Here is a 14,153-nt window from a genome sequence, read left to right as displayed (position 1 = left end):
CAACCAGTACATCCCCCATTACCATACTGTACAAGGCCTGGTGATGTTCTTCACTTAACATATAACCGGGAACACACCTCATCCTAAAAGCTGTGCGGCATGTGCAATTAAGACCATACACATTAGTAGAACTACGTACCTAGGTAGGGGTTCTAATCCCAGTGTTTCCAAGTAAGAGTGTGCGTGTGTATGTGAAGGGATCTACTTAAGTTTTCAAGTATACAAATCACAAACATCTATCGTCAAGAAATCATAATCATCTCTATATGTTAACTTATTGATTTCAGTGAGAAAAGTCCACGAGTCTTTACAAATCGGTGGTTCCAACTCTACATATTTCTTTAAAATAGAGTGTATTACCTTTGCACAAGGGTACGTTAATGATTGTCTAGCATCCACCAATGCTCTCATTTCTGGGTTTATTAAGCTCTTGTGTATCTTTGGGGTACCAAAAAGTAAGGGCAATCTTGGGGAAGGCATTGACATATAATTGTATGTGTTGACGTCTATGACACCCTCGATGAATAAATCATTCAAATAGCACTTTTTGCGTAAGCTTAACTTACACTTATTATTAGGAGGGGAAGGAGTTCATAATGAACAAGCTTTGCATGTTTCCAGTACATTTAATCCACCTGTCCACCCTACTTTATTGTTATTTGAAAAATTATGTGAACTGGACTTCAGGGCTAAGTTTAATTTGTGAAATACAGGAGGGGGTAACCATAACTTGTCCAGAGAAGAAAGAGAGGTTTTAAATAACTTTAGAACTTTACCTGTTCGAATGACGAAACCTGATAAAGGTGGAGAGCTAGTGTTAATGAATGTAACTGACTATACAAGAAGAATGCAGAAGGTATTGGGCAGCGACGTTTATTTGAAAATTAGCTTAAGTGAAGTTAACACAGCACATAAACGTATTAAGTGCTATTTCAGTGATTTATTCATCGAAGCTGTCATAGACATCAACACATACAATTATATGTCAATGCCTTCCCCAAGATTGTCCACACATTTTGGTACCCCAAAGACACACAAGAGCTTAATAGACCCACCAATGAGAGCATTGGTGGATGCTAGACAATCATTAACTTACCCTTGTGCAAAGGTAATAGTCTCTATTTTAAAGAAACATGTAGAGTTGGAACCACAGATTTGTACAGACTCATGGGCTTTTCTCACTGAAATCAATAGGTTAACATATAGAGATGATTATGATTTCTTGACGATAGATGTTTGTGATTTGTATACTTGTATTCCCCACGACTTAGGCATTGAGTGGGTAACTGAAATTATGAGATTGAGGAAAGCATCAGGGACAGAGATCCATCTGACTGACGAACTATTAAGCATTGTGTTAATTAATAACTTTATTACATTCGATAAAGAATATTATTTACAAAGATCAGGAGTGGCGATGGGGTCACTGTGTGGATCTGTAATGTAGTTTGTGTTATTAAATATTTTTAACTGTCTTCACAGGAGTACACGTACAGCTTTTTAATTTGTTTATTAGATAACATATGTCTTCTGGATCCAGGTCCCTCTTGGGACAGGCCAGGGCCACGTTCACGTGGCCTGCTATGTTGTGGTGTGGACAGCACCCCCCCTGCAGTGCTGGTGCTGGTACTGCCACTATGGGAGTGGTTCTGACTTCTTGCATGTCCAGGTCGACCTCCACCTGTTGGTGTTGCTGGTCTATGTCCATGTGGCCCTCGCAATACTCCCACCATATGCTCAAGCATAGACATTCCATGGTCGAGGATTTCCACCATCTCAGCCAACTATCTATCCAGGACCTCTGCAAAATAATGGTGGGCACCTGCAAGATCACAGATGTTGTCAATAACAGCAGAATGAGTAGCCCTCTGCAGCCTCAGACCCTGTCTGGTATACCATTCCATACGTGCCTGCATCTCCATGATGGCCTGAAACATGCATCTGGTAACACCATATGTGGCACTTCGGTCAGGGGCATGATGACCAGCAGCCCTCCTACAAGCACAGCTGTACATCTGCCTGTGAGTTACCTTACCAAGCATCCAGCTATGGCTGCTGTGTCCAGACACACATGCCATAGACACCACACTGTCCTGTCCCATGCCACCACCCACCAACTGTCCCTCATGTATGGCCACTGGTGATGGGGTATGTATAGGCAATGTGACTGTGTGCGGGGATGGGGTGGATAACAGTGGGATGTCAAACGATGGTGCATCTTCAGCCCCTGACAACCCTGCCAGTGCCTCAACACATCTATCGTCATTGTCAGTGTCTGTGTGGACACTAATATCAGTTTGCCTGCAGAAGGGTCCCTGACCCACCTCGCCACCTGTGAGGGGAAAACAAGAAACACAAGACCTGCTTAACTGTACACACACACACACACACACACACACACACACACACACACACACACACACACACACACACACACACACACACTTACAGGTGAGGTTGCACAAAGATATTACACACAGACCTCTCATTACCCATCTGTCAACATGCATGACATATGGCACTCAACAGCATGGACTGCAGCTATAGTCAATCCCTGTTACCAACATTATACATCTCTGTGATGCATGGGTTGTGTTAGTAGGTGATGCCCCTTCCCCTGGAACACACTGCACCCATGTACACAGTACTGCTGTACACCTGTTCAGCACCCTGGCATGTACTGCACACCATACCTCACAGGTGTACACGCCATTGCTGAATGTGTATATGTGTATCAGTTATGTTTGCTCTGCTGCTCAAAGCCCCTATGTGTTTGGCTGACACATACCTGGGATGATATGTGAACAGATGTCAATAGTGAATGCTTGATGTCTAATTTACAGATTTCATCATCAGCGGTGCATGTACGACCAATAAAATACAATTACACTGACAACCTTCAAACCTTACTGTGGCTATGAGGAGTGTACACACCCTTATTGACATGGCACCCTCTTCCCTGATATGCCGTGGGGCCACAATACTGCATATGTTAACATTACATGAACCTGATATGTGACATATGACCTGTGCAATCAAATGCATATCAAACAAATGTGTTAGTTGTGCAGATGCTGATTGAGATGCATACAATCTGTGGGTGCATAAGTGAGCACTCGCTTAACATGAGGGTTTGTTGCACCAACTAAGTGTACTACAGCAGTCACTATTCCTGGAAGGGGTATGCTAGCATGGGCCATTTGCACTTGCCAGTATTTGGTCACTCTGACCTACAAATGTTCCCCAACTCTGCAAAATTGCTAGGTCAACTCATGTGCACAGCCCTTGGAGGTCACACAGTGCCTTCCCTATTGCTGTGGAGTCAGGGTTATGTCTGCCACAATTCATGAACTTGACTGTGTGTAGATACAGCCATTCTTAGTGAACTTTAGATGTCTGCTTCAGTTCACTGCTGTGTTTCAGGATGACACTCCCCCCTCATCCTCAGCCTTTTTGCAGATGCTTGACAACTATGGGCTACACATGAGTGTCATTTTGCAGTCTCCCAAATTCAGAACGCCATGTGTACTGGCCTAGTCCTTGCTAATGAATGGCAAACATACAGGTGTACACTGGCACCAGCAAGGTACAGATGGGGATGGCGGGCCAGAGGTGGAGTAAGGTGTTGCTTGTGTAGCACATGTATCTTAATTGATACCGTGTGTAGGTTTCAAACTTGGTCTTGGTACACCATTATACATTGCAACACCTGCCTTTGGGGGACTTTTGATGTTATGCATATGCTACCTGTAGAGAGCCCTGGCTGATGTTTCCTGTGAAACAAATATCCCATCTGATTACCCTAAGCCATGGGCCACACTTATTCAGAGTCCAGGCGATTGTCGGCACAGGTACTGCACATCCAGTACTTGCTAGACATTCCTGCAACTCCCTCAGTGTTGCAGCATGTTACTAGGCAGCCTGCATGACCAGTTTGCAGCATGTGTCATCTTTCTTGGATGGTCATCTGTTTATTTTCTACATTAATGTTGCCCCATACATCCTCGTTACATACATGACTGTCTGCACTGTTTGCCATGGTATATGCAATGGTGAGGTAAGACTACATGTCCCACTCCTGTTTGCTACCTGTTGAGTATGGGATCCAATCCATGGCTTGTAAGATGTGTGCAAGCCACAGCTGCCTCTGTTGCAGGTGAGTGGGCAAATTTGATGGTCATACATCTTGGACAGCAGACCATTTCTTGTTGTGCCATTGAGGACCTGTACCTGCTGGAAGATGCATACTCATGAAGAGTGAATGCTGTTAGTACCTCAAAAGCTGCTTCCACAATATGTTATTTGGAGTGTATGCACACACATGCTTCCAGTGTTTGTTAAGGGATGTATTCCCCATATTTGCTGTCCTAACATAGGGTTCCATATTACACATTCATTGCTCATGTTAGGACCACATTATAGGTTGTAAGGCTTGTGGAATGCGGTATTGTGATATGCAGTTGTGTAGATCTGTAACAGTTGCCATTGTAATAGTGGTATATACACTGTTGTAGCACTGTATAAGGGTGATGTTTCAGACATGTTCCTACTGTAGGCCATTTGTCCCACCATTATGTTTATCTCTGTGCACCTGTCTTGCAATGACAGGTTGTTAGTTATATTGCAGGACTCTTAAATACCCTTCATATATGCCACCATGGTGACCACTGTGATGCAGTGCAGTTAACAACAACAATAGGTGAACATGTACAGCATGCATTATGGGTAGGTGTGTTAAATGTGTGCCTTACCACATACCTTATTTGCCAAACTCAGAAAAATATATTGTACACAACACAATTCATAAGCAAACAGAAAGTTTGTACCTGTGCACAACATACAGATAGTTATTTTACAATCTGAAAATGAAGTGTTACTCAGCATGTGTACAAGTTCCCTAGCATGTCTTTTCCTGTGTTGTAAGTAGTGATAACAATGTTCATAAATATAACAATAAAGTTTAACTTACCATACTGGTCCTACTTGGTCATGGGTGTTTTCCATTCTTCTTACAAGCTGCATGTTACCAATTCTGCATAGCTTTCCTCACACTATTGTGGAGGTCAGTCAAAAACAACACAATGCCCTCCTCAGTTAGGTGAACACCATTCCTTTTGAACAGGTGAACATCTTCTGTGGTGATGCTGACATGTCAGATTGTAGAGCCACCGTCCCTGTGCATCAAGCCATGCACAAACCCATTCTGTAAACATCTGGCCTTGTGCGCTGCCCATTGACTGTTTGCTGTTTTCCATATCTGGCGAGGAATTTTGTCAGACCACACAAAATGACAGCATGGCCACCACAACTGCAGGTGTTCAAAAATTGCTCTGATTTGAAGCCGTAACCTTCTGAGTGGTTGACTGATGACATCATTCCCTCCAATGTGTAGCACAAGAATGTCATGCTCAGGGTAGATGAACACTTCTCTTCCAACTGCAGTACTCTGTTCCAATGCATACCTCTTCTTGCAGTCCACTATACCCTCACACTAGATGTGGGGAAGCTCAAGTTGTACTGGTTTTCACTTACTGAGGCATGGCTAGCAGCCCAGCAAATGTAGGAATGGCCACATACCCACACTCTCACTTGTTCTCCTACTCATGAAGCCATGTCCGTGTCAGAAAGTGTATGAACCTGCACAGGAAAGAAAATGCAAACACATTACTACTGATGTTTGACAGATCTATTGGAAGAGTACATATATATGTATATCATATGCATTACCTGGTTAGCCCATCCAAATCTTCACTCCTATCCACAGGGGCATTATTCTTTTCATGAGGTACATAAGTAGTGATGACACTGCAGAGGTACATACCTACCACCCTTGAAAACACCAGATTACACACAATGACTGACAAGGGGGCACAGAGAGAGCACATGTAAATGGAAAAAGGGTAAGGACCTCCACTCCACTAATATGTTGAGGACAGGCATGGGCTTTCAGCTCATGGGTGTCTGAAGTGTCCCATACCAATGCTGGCTACCCATCACTTAAAAAAAAAAAAAAAAAAAAAAAAAAGCAGTTGGAGGAGATCGCCCACAGCTCAACTCTCCCGACTTGTTGGTAAAGGTGGTTGGTTCCCCCTTGTTTGTTGATGTACCAAACCAGTGACATATTGTCCGTTTGGATAGCAATTATCCCTAGAGGAGGGGGTTCTGAAAGGCCTGCAACTCTAAAAAGACCGTTCTCTTCTCCAAGACATTTATATGCATATTGGTCTCTTCTGCCAACCATATAACTGCAATGAGGACTTTACTGTGCATCAGACAAATTGTACAAATGATAGAAAGAAACTGGTGGGGGTGGCTTGAAATGACTCTATATAGAAAAAACCCAAATCTGGCTTGTACATTCATCAATGTGATAACGACCTCCGCTCAACAGTGACAGCTGCTGAGAGTTTTACCTGAAAAGTGATAATGACTCAGTGCTATAGTGGACCTGCACTTATTGTTAATGTGATAATGAGCTGCATTACATGACTTGAAAGTTATGCAGGCTCAGACATGGGTGATAATTGCTGCACATAACCTTTTGAGTAGGCATTCATTATAAGTCAGTAGAAATAGTATATCGTTATAATTCAGTAGAAATACTATAACACTTAGATATTACTGAGCCCTTCTTCCTCCCACCTAATTTCCACACCTGACTGACAAAGCCAAGAAAAATGGCCAAAATATATGGTAGCTGCAGGCTGGTCATAGTCAGCAAGTAATAACCTTTATCTCACTCAGGCAGCTACTGAGTATAAGCAGAAATACAATAATGCAAGGAGAAATGTCAAACCTATCTGGTTCATGCATGTAAGAATTAATGCAAAAAGTAGTAATTCAAGTTATCTCACCTAACCATGTCTCTGGTTACAATGGATTGTAAGTTGGCTGAAAGACAGAACCCAAACATAGTGATTTGTAAGTGCCTGATCAGAAAGTATGAAAGTGACCAGCATGCCCTTCAGGGCTTAGTGCTGAGACCTCTGCTTTTTGGTAATTACTTCACAGATCTCCAAGCGAGAGCCAAAATCTGTTGCTAGCAAATTTGCAGGTGGCCATTATGATAAACCCCAATGTCACCCAATGGATTGCGAACTGGCTCACAGATAGGATGCAGGAAGTCAAAAACAGGAGAATTTACTTACACAAAGAGACCAATCACCAGTGGGTCCCCTAACTACATCCATAAATATGAACAAGTCTCTGTTGATACCTTTCACTTCCTTACTCTCACTTCTTCACTCACTTCCTAACGTCAATTAATTTATCTCCCCTATCTAAATATGCCATCACCCTGTTCCATATTGCAACCCCTGTTTGTTTATTATTAACTTAGTAAGCTATTAGCTTACCTTTAATTTCTCTAAACTGGCTAAACTTTACGGTGGATATCATTGACACCTCACAGCAAGAGGTTACCCAGTTTGATTCTTGGCTGGGGTGCCTTTTGTGCAGAGTCTGCATGTCCTCCCTGTGTGTGTGTGTGGGATTCCTCTGGGTGTTCTGGTTTCTTCCCACATTCTGAAGACATACAAATAGGTGGATTGGATGTGAGCATGTGTGTGAGTGCCATATGGAAGAGCTACCATGGCAGGACTAGAGACTTGGCAGTGTAAACCTTAGCTCTAGGTGATTCTCACTGTTGAGGTGACACCCTGATCCCATATGCAAAAATGGGAAAAGGGGTTGTGGATGGATAGCTTTTGTGTGATGCCAGCATGGAGAATAGTACTACAGTAATTGGCCAGGTTAAGATACTCAACATGTACAGCATGGCTACCATCTACAGCCTATGTAACCCTTCCAAAGAAGTTTAAAAGGTTAAAGAGAAAGGGTCTACACATCTCAAGTCAAGTCTGACTACTTAAATACAAAGACACCAAATCTCAAAATCCATCATATGCTTCCAATCTCTTGACTTACCTCTTTCATTAATTTAATTATGTTTAAGTTGCAGCAATGACTAAATACTTACCCCAGGCTAATATATACATATATACGTACAGAAATATCTTCTACTGTGACTTCTAACTCACTGCTTATGTTACACAGGACCATCAGTGAAGAAGAGTGGAGGTGAGGGAACACACCTGAAAAGACTAGAAAAAGCTGGCTATGCATAACCTTTGCTGCTTCATAGAACTATAATCCCTATTTAAAGAAACAAAAAAATGGACTCTGCAAACTCAAACTCGTGTAAAAAGTGACAATTCATTGTTTTTACCTATCAGGAGATAAGCCACTATACTACAGCCTTACTTTATGTTCTTAAGTGTTAAATGCAACAATTATCATTTTCTTGTTCAGATATGTGGGCATGCATCACTGCTCAACTACACCATCTCAAGCAGACAGCTGAAGGAAAATTTGAATCAGGACTACTTTGTGTTTTTGGAAAAAAAAAAGTCCTTATATATTCCCTGGGATTCAGTAAGGCAACAATAGCTTATTCCTGCATGGAAGCGACCGTTTAGAAGCAGCACGGTAGCGTGTCATGCATAGTAAAGAAGGCACGCTGCCTCAGCTCCTAAATGGACATGGAGTGTGGACGAGTGCAGGGGGCGTGTCTGAGAGTAGAGCTCTCACAATATACACGCCCCCGCAGTCAAGAACTGCCATTTGGCAATTACAATGAGCGTGACTGCTCATAGGGGGTTGCATACCCCTACCCCCAACAGCATAGATCAATGCAGAATGTCCAGATATGTGGCACATACTTCTGACCTGTCCCTCATTTACCCTGCCAAATCACTGGGATGATCTCATCAATGAAGTCTGAAATAATGGCAAACATACGAGTGTCAGACTTCAACTCAGTCAGAAAATGTACATAAAAACAAATACCGTTACCCTAGCAACACCCCATGTTTATAAGAGCAATATTTAAAATATAATAACACAAAAACCTTTTTTTATCAAACAGATTAAATTTAACCGTAGGTGCGCAGGTTTGCCAATTGCTTAGCTACGCATACTATAGCTTAAATGGCACAAGAAGATAAATATCAAGATACATGCAAATGAAGCAATACTGCACTAGTGTAGTGGTCAGAGCATTCACCTTATGAGCCATCATTCTCAGTTTGCTTCTCACTCCAATAAATTCCATTTTCCATGTCAAATCACTTTATGAACAATATATTTTTTTGTTGTATAACCTACTAAATAACATATATTTGTGAACTGGAGTCCTGCATTAAATGCAGATGTGAGGTGTCATTGTAATAATCTAAAATCCACAGATAAATACAAGTGCCCCATACAGTATATGTACACATGAATCAGGGATACAAATTGAAGGTATAATATGTAATGAATGATAAATCCATAGAGTTTCCAAATCCACCACCTTCCCAAGAACCATGTTACATTTCTGTCTAAATTAGTGTTGGAGTAAGTGGGAGTAAGCACTTGTAATCAATAGTAAGCAGGTTTAAGCCTGTTTGCGCTGGGGTAAGCAATGCGCACACAGGTTAAGCAATATTGAAGCTAACTCTCTGTAAGCATATTTAACCAGAAGTTAGCATTGCTTACCGTCACGCAAACCCGTGCAAACCCACTTACAATTGCTTAAAAGTGCCTTAATCACTCTGTATCCAACACCCGATGTTCTGCCCAGCAACAAAATAAACAGCCCTTGTAGGTCTTGAACCCAGGACCCTGTACACTATAGTCACAGTAGTTAACCGGTAAGCCATCACAGCAATACATAAGATTGAGGTATCACCAAACAGATCCTCACTATAGGAAAACAAAATTTACATGTGAAAGGAATCTATATACAGTTTTATGTTGTATAACTTACTGTATAACATAAATATGTGAAGTGGAGTACTGCATTAAGTCCAGATATGGAGGTGTCATTGTAATAAAGTGTTGAAATTCCCCAGTAAACACAAGGACCCCATACAGTGTACGTACACATGAATCATGGATACCAAACACATATATAACATGCAATGAATGATAAATCAATGCCAAACAGCAAATAGTGTGCAAATTAAAAATTAAGCAACACTAAGTATTACACACCCCTGCTTACTAGGTGTAAGCAATGTGTAGGCCAGCTAAATCAGGTTGCCCATTGATATACCCCTTTAAACAATGCCAACCTTAGGATAGCAGGTTTGCCCATAGCTTAGCATTTTCAAAACCATCCAATCACGGCAAAGTGCAGGAAATCAGCCCTATTTAAACCCACAGGTGGGAGTACATCTCATAACTGGTTGCAACTTCCTCCTGCAGGCACTATGACCGGTGTGGGTGAAGGAGTGCACGTCCGGGTGCAGCGCTGGGGCATCCAGGAGTCCAAAGTCATCCAGGAGTCTCTGTGTATTGCAGCAACACAAACATATGTGTGTGTGTGTTATTCACAAATATTTGATGTGTGCCACCCAGTACACTTACCATTGTCCACTGTAGAAGAGCTGCTAACATCAGCCACCATGCACATGCCTGTATGCACCCCTCAGACTTATCAGCTATGTGGCACATGCAGTAACGGTTATACAGACCTGTTACTTGTGTTCAGCTGTACCCAGTATATGACACAGTCAATGTGTCACCACAGTGCCATACCCCTTGTAGGAAAGGACAGCAGACCAACATCCTGCTGACACACAGACACCTACAACACAAACAGAATACATTATGGAGACCATAATCAGTGTTAATAACAGCTATAATTCATCATGGCTGGACAGCTACACACCCTGATATGTAAGCATTAAACATTCCAGCTGAAAACATGTTATACAGCATTACATTGCTAAACCATAGTACATTCATCCTGTGCATCAGTACCATATTAGCATGTCCCTGCATCGATGGTATGGATGACAGAGATGTGGCACAGGTATCGTCATATGCACAGGGTGTGTTGTGGGTTTGCCAGATACCTAGGCTGAGCCATTTGGTTGACATCGTGTGTGTGTGTGTGTGTGTGTGTGTGTGTGTGTGTGTTAGGGGGTTCTTTATCAATTGGACTTTGCATATGTGGTATGTGTGGGTATGGAGGTGCCCTAGCTGTGTTGGTGATGTGTGCGTGTATATAAGCACACAGTTCTGCCATGTGGCTGCCCTATCCAGGAGTTTGTTGGACAGCTGCAGACCATAAATGGCAGGGTGTACAGTTCACCATGTCCAGCCACAGACACAGGAACTGTGCTTGTCAGGGGTTCTACGGGCACTATCAGATAGAAGCCCAGATATGGTACTCTCCCCTGATGATGACAATTGTCCACTGGATCCACATCCCTGTTGGGACAGGCCAGGACCATGGGCATGTGGCCTGCTGCATTGTGGTGTGTATAGCACTCCCCTGCAGCTCTGGTGCTGGTACTGCCACTACTGGAGTGGCTGTGATTTGTTGCACATCCACGTAGACCTCCACCTGTTGGTATTGCTGACCTACGTCCACGTGGCTGATGCCCTACTCCCACCACATGCTCTAACACAGACACCACACAGTTGAGGATTCCCACCATCTCATGCAATCGTCTTTCTAGGACCTCTGCAAAATAATGGTTTGCACCTGCAAGATCATGGTTGTTGTCAAGTACAGCAGAATGAGTAGCCCTCTGGAGCCTCAGACTCTGCCTGGTGTAATGTTCCACATGTGCCTGTGCCTCCATGATGACCCGAAACATGCATCTGGTGACACCTGCTGTGGCACTTCTGCCAGGGGCATGATGGCCAGCAGCCCTCCTACGAGCACCCCTGTACATCTGCCTGTGTGGTACCTCACCGGTCATCCGGCTATGGCTGCTGTGTACAGACACACTTGCCATAGTCTCCACACTGTCCTGTCCCATGCCACCAGCCGCCAACTGTCCCTCATCTATGGCCACTGGTGATGGGGTATGTATGGCCATTGTGACTGTGTGTGGGGATGGGGTGGATAAAACTGGGATGTCAACCGATGGCACAGTTTCAACCCCTGACAACCCTGCTTGTGCCTCACCATACCTATCATCATTGTCAGAGTCTGTATGGACACTAACATCAGTTTGCCTGCAGGAGGGACCCTGACCTACCTCTCCACCTGTGAGGGGAAAACAAAAAATGTAATTTAAGACCTGTACGTTATTGCTTACCTCTACACACACACTCACACACACACACACACACACACACACACACACACACACACACACACACACACACACACACACACACACACTCTTTCAGGTGAGGTAGCACAAAGATATTACACAGACCTCTCATTACCTGACAGTCAACATGCATAACATATGGCACTCAACAGCATGCACTGCAGCTATACTCAATCCTTGTTACCAACATTATACATCTCTGTGATGCATGAGTTGTGTTTGCAGGTGATGCCCCCCCCCGGAACACACTGTACCCATGTACATAGTATTGATGTGCACCTGTACAGCACCCTGGCATGTACTGTGCACCATACCTCAAGAGTGTACACACCATTGCTGGATGTGTATGTGTAGCAGTTATGTTTGCTCTGTTGCTCACAGCCCCTATGTGTTTATCTGACACATACGTGGGATGATATGAGGACTGATGTCAATAGTTAATGCCTGTCCTCTGATTTGCAGATCTCATCATCAGCAGTGCATGTATGAGCAATAAAATCCAATTGCACTGACAACCTTCAAAGTTTAATGTGGATATGAGGAGTGTACACACCCTTGTTGACATGCCACCTCTTCCATGATATGCAATGGGGCCACAATACTGCATATGTTAACATTACACACACCTGATATGCGGCATATGACCTGTGCAATCAAATGCAGTATCAAACAAATGTGTTAGCCATGCAGATGCTGAATGAGATGCAGACAATATGTGAGTTGCATAAGTGTGCACACCCTTAACACAATGGTTAAGTGATCTACAGCAGTCACTATTCCTGGAAGGAGTATACTAGCATGGCCCATCTTCGCTTGCCATTATTTGGTCACTCCACCTACAAATGTCCCCCAACTCTGCCGGATTGCAAAGTCATGTGCACGGCCCTTGGAGGTCATACAGTGCCTTCACTATTGCTGTGGAGTCAGGGTTATGTCTGGCACAATTCATGACCTTGACTGTGTTCAGATGCAGCCATTCTTAGTGAGCTTTAGGTGTATGATTCAATTCACTGTTGTGTTTCAGGATGACACCCCTCCCCATTCTCAGCCTTATTGCAGATGCTTGACAACTATGGGCCACACATGAGTGTTATTTTGCAGTGTTCCAAATTCAGAATGCCATGTCTACTGACGTAATTCTTGCTAATGAACAGCAAACCTAAAGGTGTACACTGGCACCAGCAAGGTAAAAATGGGGATGGTTGGCCTGAGGTGGAGTGAGGTGTTGCTTGAGCACCACATGTATCTTTATTAATACTGGCTGTAGGTTTCAGCCTTGGTCGCAGTACACCATTACCATTGCAGCACACGCCTTTGGGAGACTTGATATTATGCATATGCTACCTTTAGAGAGCCCTGGATGATGTTTCCTGTGGAACAACTCTTCCATCTGATTACCCTAACCCATAGGCTACACTTATGTAGATTCCAAGTGATTGTCAATACAGGTACTGCATAGGCAGTACTTGCTAGACATTCCTGCAAGTCCCTCATTGTTGCTGCATCTTTCTGGGCAGCCTCCATGACCAGTTTGCAATATCTGTTGTCATCTGTCTTGGATGGGCATCTGTTTATTTTCTACATTAATGTTGTCCTATACTTCATACGCACATACATGACTGTTTGCACTGTTTGCCATGGTATATGCAATGTTGAGTTAAGGCTACTTCTCCCACTCCTGAGTGCTACTTTTCAGATATGGGATCCATTCCATGGTTTGTAAGATGTGTGCAAGCTATGGCTGCCTCTGTTGCAGGTGAGTGGGCAAATGTCATGGACATACTTGTTGGACAGCAGACCATTACTTGGTGTGACATTGAGGCCCTGTACTTGATGGAAGGTTTGTACTCAAGAAGAGTGAATGCTGTCAGTACCTCACAAGCTGCTTCCACAATATGTTATTTGGAGTGTGTGCACACATATACTTCCAGTGTTAGTTAAGGTATTTATTCCCCATATTTGTTGTCCTAACATAGGATTCCATATTACACTTTCATTGCTCGTGTTAGGATCACATTACATGTTGTAAAATGTGTG

The sequence above is a fragment of the Protopterus annectens genome, chromosome 2.part2 (genome assembly GCF_019279795.1).
Source record: "Protopterus annectens isolate FY-2018-M chromosome 2.part2, PAN1.0, whole genome shotgun sequence".
Taxonomy (NCBI): Eukaryota; Metazoa; Chordata; order Ceratodontiformes; family Protopteridae; genus Protopterus; species Protopterus annectens.
This window is presented reverse-complemented; position numbering follows the sequence as displayed.